General features: G+C 43.0%; 1 pseudogene; it reads right to left on the bottom strand.

Annotated features, from left to right (window-relative positions):
• Positions 1–3,719: 3,719 nt before the first annotated feature.
• LOC144454199 (serine palmitoyltransferase small subunit A pseudogene) lies at positions 3,720–11,944 on the bottom strand (annotated as a pseudogene).
• Positions 11,945–15,162: the final 3,218 nt, after the last annotated feature.

Below are 15,162 nucleotides of genomic sequence, written 5' to 3'. Positions count from 1 at the left end.
TGTTTGTGGCTGAGGTGGGGTGGAGGAGTAGCTCATAGGAGATGAGTAGGTTGAGAAACTGTGAGATTAAGGCATCTGAGGAATGTTGTCAGTTAGTTTGTTTAAGTTCCCTAGAAGGAGGGCAGTAGTTAGGAAGGAGAGCAAAATTGTGAGCCAGGTGCCAAACTCACTGAGGAGGGAAGGAGAATGACCGGGGATCTGAAGGCGCCAGCTGCCAGGATTTTGATCGGGTGGCAGATATGAATAGCATCAGATTTAGAACTGGAAGGGAGCATGTCGTCAACTCCCTCATTTTACAGACAGGGAAACTGAGTCCAAGAGAGGGGAAGAAATTTACCCAGGACACACATAGCTACCATCCCTGTTTCTGTATCTATTTATTGGAAGAAAAGGTAGCATAAAGGAATGGAAGTGACATTAGGCTGGGTATTAATAGGTATTCTACAACCTAGTCCCTTCATCGTCACCAATTCATCACCAGCATAATAACAGACATTCACATAGTGCTTTAAAGTTTGTGGAGGGCTCTTTATATATGATTGAATTGGTATCACAGATAACCCTATGAGATAAGGTATTATTATCCTCATTTTACAGATGAGGAAACAGAAACTTAGGTAAAGTGATTTGTACAGGTGCAAAGAGTTAGTTAAGGGTCCAAAGCAACATTTGAATCCGGGTCTTCCAGACTCCAAGTCCAGCTGCCTCTCACCAAGCAATTAGTCAATCAATAAACATTGAATAAACACCTAGTAGGTGCCAGGCATCATGCTAATGGCTGAGGATACAATAAAGAAAGTCCTGCCCTGAAGCCTCTTCCCTGCTCTTTGATTTTGATCTTACAAATTATAGTATTCGGTGGATAGTGAAACTCATGTTTATGGAAAGTGTCTCACAGTGAGTCAGTGGCAGAGCTGGTAGTAGAATCCAGGTCTCCTGACTCTTCGGGACTTGCACTCGTACATCACATGTGTCTTGTTGTGTATGATGACCTTGAACCCTTTTCATTTTATGCCCTAGGTATCAGGGGTCCCACAAATCCAGCAGCACCACTGAGTCTGCCACGGGGATTATTATGCTGAACAATGGAAGTAATGACTATATTTTCTGTGAGATGCTACCATCTCCTGGACACTCTCTGGTAAAGCAAAGGCACAGCTTAATTACTGAGACCCAGACAGAGCTGAAAAGAGTGAGAACAGACATCAGGGTGGGAAGACAACTTAGAACAGAGTATCAGAGCTAAAAAGGGACTTAGTACAGAATAGCAGAGCTAGAAGAACTCTTAGAATATAGCTTTTAGTTGTAGTGATCTGGAAAGGGCTTTAGAATGAAGAGTGTTAGAGCTGGGAGGGGCCTTAGGACAGACTATTAGGGCTGGAAAGGACCTCAGAGATCATGGGATCATAGATTTACAGCTAGAAGGGACCTCATAGGTCATCTAGTCCAACCCTATAATTTTACAGATGAGGAAACTGAAGCTAATGACTTTCCCCAGGTCACACAGATAATTAGTCTCTCAGTCCAGATTAGAATCCAGACTCCAAATACTGTACTCTTTAAGGGATGTGGGTGTTGAACTAATTCAATTCACTCATTTTATAGATAAGGAAACTTTGGGTCAGAGAAGGTCAAAGACTTGCCCAGGGTCATGGAGAACCCTAGGCTCCTGAAGAATAGAAGGCCACCTGGCCCTCCCTACACGGTAATAATTATGGTAATGATGAGGGCTGTCACAACACATTGGTATAACACTTTATGGTCATAAAGCATTTTCATTTGCATCATTTCATTTAACTCTGATTATAACTCCTATTTTATAGATGAGGAAACAAAGGCATTAGGAAGGTCATATAACAACATTATTCCGATTTTCAAGACAGGAAAGAGAGTAGAGTCTCCAAAATATACATCAACTAACATTTAGAAAAGAAAGTGGTGATCACCAGGAGCCAGCATGGCTTCATCCAGGATGAGTCATGATGGGTTACCTCATTTCCTTTTTTTTCCCTTCTTTTTAATAGGGTTACTGAAGTGGTGGAACAGGGTGGGCGGGGGCAGTGCTTTAACTTAGAGTTTAGTGTAACAGGCACAGAGCACGCTCAGGTTTGCCCTTCTTTCTGTGATATACAGAAAGTTCACAGATATTCCCTGCCTGGTTCTGTTATACTTCATGGAATTTTGGGAGCTTACTTCTGGCCAGGAGTGACTTGGGTTGCTTATACTGTGTGAAAAGGAAAAACCATCCCATTTGGCTGCTCATATGAAAGAACTCATAACTCAGAGACTGTTGAGATAGACCCTGGTGGATATACAAAAAGAGTAACCCAATCCTCTATCTCTGTTTCCTTTGTGGCTGCAGGTAAGGGAGGGCAGCTTTCTACTTCCTGCCCAGAGCTGGGTTATGGGGCATCTGCTCTGTCTTTCACCTGACTTCCATGTGTCTATGAGTACAAAGATGCCTCTGTCTCTTTCTGTTTGTTCTGTCCTGATCTTAGGTTAATAAGAATCCTCAGATAAAATTATTGAGGTGGATTTTGAAAGATCCGGAGACCAGATTGGTATGGACAATAGCAGTAGAAGCACTTACATTGGGAATGGAGAGAAACCCCAAGGGTTGATGGATAAGGAAAAATAGGCACTTAAAGATGGTGGCAGCTTCAGAGAGGTGACCTTTCATGGCCCAGAGAAGTGTAAAGGTGTGAATCTGGGGAAGCCAGCTAAGAAACCCATCCAGAAGAGAGTTATGCTTAAGGTGAACTTCATGAGGGTTCCATGAAGGGGGAAAAGATTTCAGGGCCAGGGGTTGGAGCTACTTCTTTGCAACATGTGTTCTCTACGCAAGTGCCTCATAACTATGGTACTTTAAGTTTGAACTCATTTGCCCCATAGACACTGTGTATTGGTGGGAAATTGTGACCCAGGTTTCAGGAGAATGTTTTGGACCAACTTTTCTTACTTTACCCCTTAGTAAATACCCTTTCTAAAAGGTAATTGAGGCTACAGGCTGATGGTTAATTGTGAGCACACCAGTGGGTACTCAGGAGCTACCAGTGGTAAAAGTATAGCTTTTCAGGCTTACTTTTTTTTTTTTTTTTTTTTTTTTGCTTTTGGGTGAGGCAATCAGAGTTAAGTGGCCTGCCTAGGGTCACATAGCTAGTAAGGGTTAGGCTTACTTTTAAAACACCAAGAGAGGAGTCACTGTCCTTCTGGGGACCTCAAACCTTGAGCAAAAGAGCCAACTGGGGGACTAGTGCTGGAGGTGAATTGCTATAGTAGTAGAATATTTGATAAGTCTCTCATGCTATTCTTGTGGATAAGTTAGAGAGATGTATGCTATTCAATAGTATGCTTGGCTGGATCCAGCGATGGCCAAATACCCAGATGCAAAGAGTGGTCATTAATGGTTCAATGTGATTTTGGAAGGAGGTTTCCTGGGGAATGTCCCATGGTTCTATTTTTAGCCCTGTGTTGATTAGCAGAAGCATTTATTATTGATGTGGAAAAAGACACAGAAGATATTCTTAAATCTTCAGATGACACAAATCTGGGGTCAGTGAACTTTTGCCCTAGCTAAGAATAGTTTTTGTATTTGTATTTGGCCTTCCAGCAGTACTATACTCACTTCCGAGCTATAATCTTGGACCCAAATATAAAACGTTATACTGAATTAAAAAACAAACAAACCTCTTCATGAGGAAAATATGAGAGAGCCATAGTTAGGGAGCAGATAATTTTATTTACTTATTATTTTTTCTTGTGTGTGAGGTAATTGGGGTTGAGTGACTTGCCCAGGGTCATAGAGCTAGTTATGTTATGTGTAGAGCTAGTGTCATGTGTCTAAGGCTGGATTTGAACTCAGGTCCTCCTGACTCCAGGGCCAGCACTCTATCCACTGCGCCACCTAGCTGCCCTGGAGCAGGTCATTTTTAAAAAGATCTGGATTTTTTGTGTACAACAACTTCAGTATGAGTCAACCATGGGAAGCTATCGTGATCAGTGGTTGTATTTGGTCATAGCACATTTGAATATTGGGTCCAGTCCTCTGAGTCCCTTTTGAGTATAGACATTGATAAAGTAGAGGACAGCTTACATATGAAGAAAGGGCCTTGAGAACTGATGGATGGAACTAGGGTTCTTCAGTCTCAAGAAGAAGACACTACAATAAATATTTGTTAAATGCCTTCTCTCTACAAGACATGGCAAAGGGAGAGGGTAACCAATAAATCCATAGCCTATGTATTCCTCTGGTATCCTTGGGATATCGGGAGAAAGGGAGGAAGGTTCCTAGCATGTGGGATGAATCCCCTTCAGCAAATTTATGAGATGCCACAGGCCAAAGTCACCCAGGATGGGCAGACAGGGATGGGCTGCAATCTTTCCATTGGAGGGAATGGATCACAGTTGGATGGATCACAGGGCCATTTAAATATTTGAGTAATTTGGTCAGGGGAGGAGGTGGTCACTAACACCTTGGGGAGATGGGATCAGGAAAGGCCTCATGTAGACACAGGCTAGCACTTGAATGGAACCCTGAAGGAAGCCAAAGATTCTAAGAGGCAAAGGTGAGAAAGAGGTGCATTCCAGGCATTTAGGCCAGTATGACTGAAGCAAACAATACGTGAAAGGCAGCGACGTGAAGTCATTTTGTAAAGATACTTCGGGGCCATATTGTAATGGGTTTTAAATGCCAAAGCGAGGCAAACAGGGAGCCATCGGAGCTTCTTGAGCAGAGCAGTGATGTAGCCAAATCTGTGCTTTAGGAATATTGATCCGGTAGCTGTGTGAAGGGCAGGTTGGAGAAGCTGGATGCAAAGAGACCAGTGAGCAGGCTATCGCAAGAGTGACAGCTATCTTCAAGTATGTGAGGCGCAGAGGGATTAGATCTGCTTTGTCTGGCCCCAGGGAGCGGTGGATGGAAGCTGTAGTTGATATTGTCCTATATAGCACATACTATGTGTTAGATTTGAACTGAGGTCTTCCTGACTCCAGGCCTGGTGCTCTACCCATTGCACCACCTGGCTACCTAGAGACATATTTGGGTTTGACATTTGGGAAATGTTCCTAAAATTATTGCAATAATTTTCTACCTTACTGTTATAGTGGATACTGCTTTAATCCAGCTAGGTGGCACAGTGCATAGACTCCTGGCTGGAGTCAGGAAGATTCATCTTCCTGAGTTCAAATCAAGCCTCAGACATTTAGTAGCTGTGTGACTCTGGGCAAGTCACTTAACTCTGTTTGCCTCCATTTCCTCATCTGTAAAATGAGCTGGAGAAGAAAATGGTAAACTACTTCAATATCTTTGCCAAGAAAACCCCAAATGGGGTCACAAAGAGTCGATGTGTGACCCTGAACTGAACCACAACAGCCACAATCTGTTTACATGGTAATCGTGTGCATTGTAGTTATCTGTGTTGGCGCCTTACGAGATGGTTAGTTCTGTGAGGGTAGGAAGAGTGTCTGATCTATTCAGGTCGAGGCTTGGCATAAGGAGACGCTTCCTAACGATGACAGCAGCCGACAAGCGGCTGGCGGTGAGGCCCTCCTGCCTGGATGGTCATCTGTCAAGGATTCCCGTTCGTGTATGAGATGCACTGGATGGTCTCTGACTTCCCTTCCAACTCCAGGATCTGGCAGTTCCATGACTTCTTGTCTCTCCCCATAAGACTATGAGCTCAGTGAGAGCCGGGGGCTGGGTTTTTGTTTGTTTGTTTGACTTTTTTTTGCAATTCCCAGTGTTTAGCACCGTGTCTGTACTTGTTCACACAGTTCAGTCACATCTGACTCTTCATGACCCTATTTGGAGTTTTCTCGGAAGACGTGCTGGAATATTTTACCATTTCCTTCTCCAGCTCATTTTACAGATGAGGAAACTGAGGCAAACAGGGTGAAGTGACTTGCCCAAGGTCACACAACTTGTTAAGTGTCTGAGGCCGGATTTGAACTCGGGAAGATGAGTGTTTCTGACGGCAGGCTTGGCACTCCGTGCACTATGGCGCCACCTAGCGGCCCTCCTGACACTTAATAAGTGTTTGTTCACTTGACTGGTTGCACAGCTAGCAGTCAGCAAGTTCTGCACCTGAAATCCAGCTTTCCTCTCCCTGCACACTCTCTGTGGTTCAGCCACACTGGATCCCTTATTGCTCCTCCCATATGCTATTCGGTTTTCATACCTATGCACCACCTGTCTTCCGGGCCCAGAATTCTCTCCTTGCTCACCTCTTTCTCTCAGAATCCCCAGTTTCCTTCAAGATTCAGCTCAAGCATCATCTGGACCATTCCTGATACTGCCAGGTGCTGGAGTTTTCTCCTGAAAATTACCTTATATTTATCTTCATAATTTTTTTTAAGCAATTAGGGTTAAATGACTTGCCCAGGGTCACACAGCTAGTGAGTGTCAAGTGTTTGGTCTGAGGTCACATTTGAACTCAGGTCCTCCTGATTTCAGGGCTGGTGCTCTACCCACTGCGCCACCTAGCTGCCCCTATCGCCATAATTTTTAAACATACACATATGGACGTATTGTCTCCCTCCCCTCAAAAGAATTAAGTGCCTTGAATGAAGGATTATTTTATGTTTGTCTTTATGCTAGTGCTCTGTATAGAGGAGACAAAATACAAGCTTGTGGATTGCTCGATCTGGTTGCAATTATGCTCTGAAATCCCTTCCAGTTCTGGTTCTCCAATCCTATGATTCTATAATCCAGGGGACTGGATACACACAGAGGGCCACACTCTGGTTGACTAAGTCTCCAAAGTGGGTTTTTTGACCTCGAATTCAGCCGGGTCTGAACAGGTGAGTACTACCCTCAGTCCTTCCAGTAGAGGGCCCCTTCCTCTTCTTTGGGTGCTCTGTACTTTTATCTTCAGCTACCCTCCCCACTCTCCTACGCTCTCCAACAAAATTGGAGAGAAGTGTTTTTTTTTTTTTTTAATCAATCACCTCTTCTTCTTGATGGAGGATGAGAGAGTTTCTACAGTCCTGGAAACAAACAGACAAATATAGTCCTGATTTTTATAAAGGGAAAGGAGGAGATGATTCGGACCACAGGGCAATGAACTTGGCTTTGCTCCTGGAAAAATTCTCTAATCTAATGTATTTGACTAAAGAACACTTAGGAAAACAAAGCGTTGATCATTGTAAGGTTTTTCTTTTTCTTTTTTCTTTCAGAAAGCAATCAAAATTTACTCAGTGTTACATTAAGGAAAGCTTTCACAGAACAATAGTGAAACAGTTCCAAAGGTTAAGAAAATACTGATATTTAGAGTACAAACCACCACAATGTCAAAAATAGACAAAACTATTATATAAGGGAATACTTGGATAATGAATACAACATATGTGTCCAGATTGCTTCCTTGTCCTACTAGTATGAAATTTAGTCTTTATATTATAACATATGTCTGGAACCTGCTGAAGTCTCATTTTGCTAAGAGAGGTTGCTTCTTCCCTTCAATGAATCTCTGGTCCGTTGCTTCTTGAGCACATTGTATTCATTATACAATTTCAAAGTAGGGTAACATTGCCAAGATATGTTGAGGCATGAAGATGTATCCAGTGTATAATGCTGTTTCAACAATGGAAATCAACATGGAATTGAAGACAGTCCTCTCCCAGGTTTCCAGCAAGTAGAGCGCTGGTGACAACTAGATACTGATAATAGAACCAAGAAATCTGCTGCCAAGCCCTTCTGAGCATTATGCCAGCCATTGGAATCTTTACCTAGAAACCTGTCTTCTGGGTGCCTCCTTCTTGGTCTACACCTACTCCCTCCATTGTAAGGTTGTTCAAAATAAATCATGCCAGGCTAGCTGTGCTTTCATTTTTAAAAAAATTAAGTTTACTATTTATTGCTAACAACAATAATAATAATTAACATTTATATAGTGCTCCGAGGTCTACAAAGTACTTTACATATATTATCTCATTTGATCATAATTACCCTATGAAGTAGGTACTATTATTTTTTTTTCCTTTTTGGTGGGGCAATCAGGGTTAAGTGACTTGCCCGGGGTCACACAGCTAGTAAGTGTCAAGAGTCTGAAGCTGGATTTGAACTCAGGTAGTAGGTATTATTATCTCCATTATGTAGTGCTCCAACCTGAAGCACAGACAGGTTTAACGATAATGTTTAATAATAATAATAATAATAATAATAATTTAATGTTTTAATGAATAAAGGGTTTAGCAGCCCTCTCTCTTTCCCCAAAGTCCCCTTTTTTCCATTGGGGAGTTCCTCCCAGGGGTCTCCATTTTGAGAAAGGGTCTAGACCAGCCATACTTCATTCTCCAGATTTTGCCACTATGCTTCAGCTGCCTTCTCTCTTTTCCCCAGCAGCAACCCTTTCCCATTGATGAGTTATTGGAACTTTCATTTTGGGGAAGGGCCCAGACCACCCATCTTTCATTCTTCAGACTTCATAGCCATTTCCCTTTTCTCCTCCCTTTTCAGCTCTCTATTACTTGCTGTCTTCCCCATTAGGATTTAAGTTCCCTGAGGTAGGAGACTGCTCTTTTTTTGCTTGTATGTGTAACCCTAGTGCGGAGATTTAAGAAGCAGTTGATTTGACTTGTCTTGACTGTTTAAGAGGTGGGCACTGCTCAGGAATTTCTTTTCTTTTTCCAGAAGGATGGATTCCTGGACTTTCAAATTTGGGGTTGCTAAAGAGAAGCCCAGGAACACCCCTTCTCTTGCTAGAACATCTGATTCTGGGATTCCACTGCCCAAGAATCAGTGGGCTGGGGAACTCATCATATTTGTCAGGGGCTCCCCCTTGGAATATTGATAAAGTGGAACATATCTGTAGGAGAGCAACCAGGATGTTCAGAGGATGGGAAACCATGTGATATTAGAATCCGTTGAAGGAACTGGGAATATTTAGCTCGAAGAGAAAACACGGTGGGGGAGGACCTTTGACATTTTCAAGCAATTGAAGGGCAGTCATGTGGAAAAGAAATTAGACTGGGTCAACTTAACCCCAGAAGGCAGAACTAGAACAATGGCAGGAAGATTCCAAGACAGATTTCTGTTCCCCATAAGGAAAAACTTCTGAATAATCAAAGCTATCAAAACTATGATCGGAGACTCGGAACCGGAAGGATCTTTATCTGACTAAAGCCCCTTCTTGTTCCATCTCTCCTACATCTCAGCCTTCCCTCATCATGACCTCCAATCCCTTCCCCCTCAGTACTTTCTCAGGCCATTATGTCTGCTGTTATTTTACTCTCCTTCCTTTTCAATCTTACAGTTAGCTAATTCAACCCTACATTTTTCTATATTTTGAAGCCCTTTCCACTGTACATTATCCCCACCAGTTCCTTGCCAAACCCCAGATCTGAATCATTCCCACCACCTGTCTCTTCCACATCTACTCAGATGCTGCTAAATGGAACTGGAAGGAATAACACAACCAAGCCAATGGACAACCAATTTAAATTAAATCATCCCAAGTGGGCACTCACTGCAGCAGGGCAACCCTTTTATTTCTTTCAAATTGATTCCCTATCTCACTCTCCACATAAGTCATGCCAAACTTTTTCTTTTTTCTTTAATCATCCTTCACCTCCTATCAGCAGAGGACTTCACATTTTTTTTTAATGCTAAATAAATAAATCAATCTAGGCCATTCACTGTGAGCTATTTCTCCACCCTTCTTCTCAAAGCCCCTTTACTATCATTCCTGACTCCTCTTCCTTTCCTTTAGTTTTGGCTAATGAGGTGGCCCATCTCTTTGCCAAGGCCAACTTGTCTATATACGCCTTTGATACCATCCCCTCACAAATTCTCCATCAGATTGCAAGTTAACGAGCATTCATTAACCACCTACCATGTGCCAGGCCCTGTGCTAAAATTGCACCCATAAATCATCCCTGCTCTCTCTCTAAACTTCAGTGTTTCTCTATTTACTGGTTCTTTTCTTATTGCCTTCAAACACACCCAAGTCTCTCTCAGCCTTAAAAAACAAAACAAAACAAAACTTTAATGAGACTGTTACCATCCTTTCAGGCTGTTAACTTACATCTCTTCCTTTTCTTAACCAAAATCTTAAACAATTAAAAAAAACCCTATCTACTCTCATGGTCTCTGTTTCCTCTCACTCACTCTTTGTTAACTTTTTGCAAACTGGCTTCTGATCTCATTGCTCAACTGAAATTACTCTTTCTAAAGTAAAAGATCTAAAGATCTTTTAATTGTCTAATCTGATGTTTTCTTCCCCCTCCAGTTTTCATTGTTCTTGACCTGTTTGTTGTATTTGATACTGTTGACCACCCTCTCCCCTGTTTGCTTTTTCTTCTTCTGGTTTTTGTGACTCCATTCTCTTCTTAACTGTCTGACCACTCCTATTCAGTCTTCTTTGATGGCTTCCTCATTCATATTGTGCCCCCTAATCACAAATTTTCCCCAAGGCTTAGTCCTAGGCTTTCTTCATTTCTCTTTCAGTATTCTCTTTGGGTGACCTCATTATCTCCAGTGGGTATTTATTTTCTTGATGCAGATGACAAACAGATGGACAAATCCAGCCCCAGATTCTTCCCCAAACTTGTTTCCACATCATCAACTTCCTTTTGGGGATATCAAACTACATATTCCAGAAGCATATCAAACTCTACATGTTCAAAATGGAACTTATGCTTAAACCCACCCCTTTTACAAATCTCCCTATTTTTGTCAAAGGTTCCCCATTCTTTGTCCCAGATTTGTCCAAGGACAAACTTCATGATTTGTCATCCCAGATTTGTCATCTTACCATGATCCTTTTTCTCCCTTACCTTTAGTCAAGTCAAGTCACATCAATAATTCTTTTCTTCTTTCACAACATCTCTCACATCCAGCCCCTTCTCTACACTTACAAATCCACCACCTTAGTTCAGGACATTACCACCTCTTGTCTATTCTATTCCTAGATATTTCTAATCAGTCTTCTGCCTCAAGTCTCTCTCCACTTTAGTCCAGCCTTCACTCAGCTCCCAAATTGATCTTCTTGAAGTATAGGTCTGTCTACTGGGCCCTCACAGCTGCTAGGCAATCCTGCTATACCTCCCTTTTCAACTCAATGTCTCACTCTCTACAGTGGATTTTCTAAACCTTCTTATCCATTCTCAAACGTCCCTCAACTCATCTCCCCTCTTCCTCATTTTGTATCACTCAAAAGCCTTCTGCTGCTATTTCCTCCTTCATCCCTCTCTCACAAAATGAAGTGGCCTTACTCCTTACACCAAGGCCAGTTCAAGTGATTCCATTCCATCCCATCTCCTCCAAAAGCTTGCCCCCTGTGTCATCCTTAATCTTTCACTTATTTTCAATCTTCTTCTCTCTCCTGGCTGATTCCCTACTGTCTACCAACATGCCCATGTTTCCCCTATCCTGAAAATATCCTCACTTGAGCCTTACCATCTTATATTTGCCCTTTGTAGCTAAACTCCTCAAAAAAGGCAGTCTACAATAGGTCACTCCACTTCCTCTTTCTCTCTCTTGCTTCTTAACCCCTCACAATCTGGCTTCCAGCCTGATCGTTCCACCCAAACTGCTCCCTCCTAAGTTTACCTCCTAGGTGCCAGGTCCAATGGCCTTTTCTCCATCCTTCGCCTTGACCTCTCTGCAGCCTTTGATGCTGTGGATCACGCTCTCCTTCTTGATGCTCTCTTCTCTCTAAGTTTCCAGGACACTCCTCTCTCCTGGTTCTCTTCCTACCTATGTGACTTCTCCTTCTCTGTCTCTTTTGCTGGATTCTCTTGCAGATCACGCCCTCTAAGGGCAGGTGTCTCTTAGGGTTCTGTCCTGAGTCCTCTTCTCTTCTCCCTATTTCACCTGGTGATCTCATCAGCTCCCACAGATTTAATTACTATTGATATGCTTGGGATTCTCAAACCTGCCTATCCTGCCCAACCTCTCTACTGCCCTCCAATCTCATATCTACCAGTGCCTTACAGACATCTTGAACTGAACATCCAGTAGATATTTTGAACTAAATATAGCCAAAAGAACTCCTTATCTTCCTCCCCGCCCCAACTCTCCCCTCCCTCCGCCTTCTCTATAACTACAGAAGGCAACATCACACTCCCAGTCCCTCAGGCTCTCAATCTAGGAGTCTCCCTGGACTCCTCACTCTCTTCCCATATCCATTCATTTGCCAAGACCTGCCAATTTCACCTTTGTACCAGGTCTCCAATACATCCCCTTCTCTACTCTGATACTGCCCCTATTCCAGTGTTGGCCCTCTATTGTTTCTGTATATAGCTTGCTTCGTAAATATTTGTTCACATGTTTTCTCCCCTTTAGATTGTAAGCTCCTTGAGGGCAGGGCACTGTTTTTCCCTTTCTTTGTGTCTCCAATTTTTAGTACAGGGCTTAGTATAGGTTAAGCTTTTAATAAATGCTTATCGATTGGTTGATTTCCCTAGTGCTATTTACACTGTTATTTAAAAACTAGATGACCATCTATCATGAGTTTGTCTTTAGAACATGACAGCAAAAAGAAATATTTGAGCCGTCTGATCCCGAGGGTACTTTTCCACTCTAACATTTTATGTTTTGAAACTTCTCTTAGCTCTCACATCCTGTGTTCTAAGGACCCTCCCAGCTCTGATACTCTGGGTCCTAAGGGCCCTCCCATCCCTGTTAATCTTATGATTTTCTTATTCAATGTTCCTTTGATTTGGGATAGGCAAGAAATGTTGGTTAGGACCTTGAGCCTCTTGGCCACAGCTCCCGGGCATCCTTGGGTTTTCCCAGAAGTTTCTCAGCCTGTGGGGAATAGCAGCTCTTGCAGTAGCCTGCATCTACTTTGTGTTCTCATTTAAGCCACATCCTGCTCTCTGCGTTTGTTCAGCATCCTGGCAGCAGGAGATGTCAACATTTGATTCTATAAATACCCTTCAGGGCTGAGAACAGAGCTTAGCATCCCCAGACTCCTCAGATCTGAGACAGAACCTTCTCTGATCCTTCACTTCCCCCCTCTCCCCACTTTCCTGGACACAGGGCAGACTTGAAATGAAAATCTCTGTCTATTCTGAACAGCAGGTCCAGGAGTTGTAATAGCCAGAGATTTGACTTTGATTGAGTGTGTCTGTGCTGAGCAGCTGAACCCATTTACCAAGCAGATACTCAGGTCGGCTTAGCCTGCTCTACTACATAGAGGGCCAAACTCGAGTCAGAAAGACAGGGAGGTTTAACTCCTGCCTCAGCCATTTCCTAGCTGTGTGACCCTGGGCAAGTTGTTTAAGCTCTCTGGGCCTGGGTGGCCTCCTCCATCAAACGAAGAGGCTTGCCTTAACAGACTCTAAGGTCCTTTTTAGCTCTAAATCCCTGATCCCATGCACCCGTTACCTGTGAGGCCTGTACTGGCTGCTATGGGAGTCAGGGACATGCACAGAATTTTATGAGACAACTCACTGCTTCTGTTGTTATTCAGTCATGTCCAACTCTCTATGACCCCATTTGGGGTTTTCTTGGCAGAGATACTAGAGTAAGAAGGTTTGCCATTTCCTTTTCCAGCTCATTTTACAGATAAGGAAACTGAGGAAAACAGGGTTAAATGACTTGCCCAGGGTCATACAGCTAGTAAGTGTCTGAGTCCAGATTTGAACTCATGTCTTCCTCACTTCCCTGGGCTCTATCCACTGCACCACCTACCTGCCCTCCCTACCTGTGAACTGACCTGAATTACTTTCTTTCTCTAGACCTCAGTTTTCTTTCCTGTGAAATAAAAGCATTGGACCAAATGACTTTTAACATACTTGTCTCTAACATCTCACTTTCTAAGGTGCCACTCAGCTCTGACATTCCATGTTCTAAGGCCCCTCCCAGCTTTAACATTCAATGCCCTCCAAGCTCTGACATTCTCTGTTCTAAGGTCTCTCTCAGCTCTGACATTCTGGCTTCTAAAGTTCCTCCTAGCTTTGACATCCCATGTTCTAAGGTCCCTGCCTGCTTGGACAATCCATGTTCTTTTTTTTTTTTAAATAGTATTTTATTTTTTCCCCAGTTACACGTCAAGAAAAATTTTAGCATTTGTTTTTACAAGATTTTCAGTTACTAATTTTTCTTCCTCCCTCTCTCCCCTCCCTCCCTTGAAAATGGTAGGCAGTTTGATATAGTTTATACATACGCTATCATGTAAAAAATATTTCCATATTAGTCACAGTTGTGAAAGAAGAAACATAAAAATACAAAAGAAAGAATAAAATAAATGTAAAAAGTTATGCTTCCATCTGCATTCAGAATCCATTAATTCTTCATCTGGATGTGGATGACATTTTCCTTCCTGAGTCCTTTGTACTTGTCTCGGACCATTGTGTCGCCGAGAAGAGCAGAATCATTCATAGTTGATCATCGCACAGTGTTGCTGATAAACAGTCTGTGTTCTAAGGCCCCCTTCCATCTCTGACATTCTGGGTTCTAAGGCCTCTCCCAGCTCTCATATTCAGTGTTCTAAGGTCCCTCCCAGCTCTGACATCCTGTGTTCTAAAGTCCTTCTCAGCTCTGACATTCTGTGTTCTAAGGGCCCTCCCATCTCTGACATCCTGTGTTCTAAGGGCCCTCCCAGCTCTGACATCCTGTGTTCTAAAGTCCTTCTCAGCTCTGACATTCTGTGTTCTAAGGGCCCTCCCATCTCTGACATCCTGTGTTCTAAGGGCCCTCCCAGCTCTGACATTCTGTGTTCTAAAGTCAATCTCAGCTCCGATATTCGGTGTTCTAAGGGCCCTTCCAGCTCTGGCATTCTGTGACTGCAGGATTAGTTAGAGGAAGTGGGTCACAGAAAGGCATTTCCTGTAGCAGAGACTGCTGGCCAGGTCAGACCCCTAACATCTGGGGTAGTGATTACTAATGGCCTATGATTTCAGGCATTTCCTACATACAGCACAACCCACATGGGAATGTGCTTCCACATATGGAGAAGGAAGCTCCTCTCAGATCCACAAGATTGAATCTTAGGCATCCCGGACCAACATCCAAAGAGTGATTGTTTTCTTTCCTTTTCACTGTGAGGAACGTTCACCTTCCCTGTCAGCCATTTTATTGGCTTGGTGAGCAGTGATTGAGCTGCAACATCCATGACCATGAAGAGACCCCCAGAGTCTCTTCTGTGGGTCTCCCCCCCCAGGGCAGGCAAATTCATTGATCAATTAATCAATCCTTCAATTTAAAAATATTTACTG

Source organism: Phascolarctos cinereus, unplaced genomic scaffold (assembly GCF_003287225.1).
Source record: "Phascolarctos cinereus isolate Bilbo 61053 unplaced genomic scaffold, phaCin_HiC Scaffold_726;HRSCAF=1367, whole genome shotgun sequence".
Lineage (NCBI taxonomy): Eukaryota > Metazoa > Chordata > Mammalia > Diprotodontia > Phascolarctidae > Phascolarctos > Phascolarctos cinereus.
The sequence above is the reverse complement of the archived record's forward strand: the minus strand, read 5'-3'. Positions and strand labels throughout refer to the sequence as shown.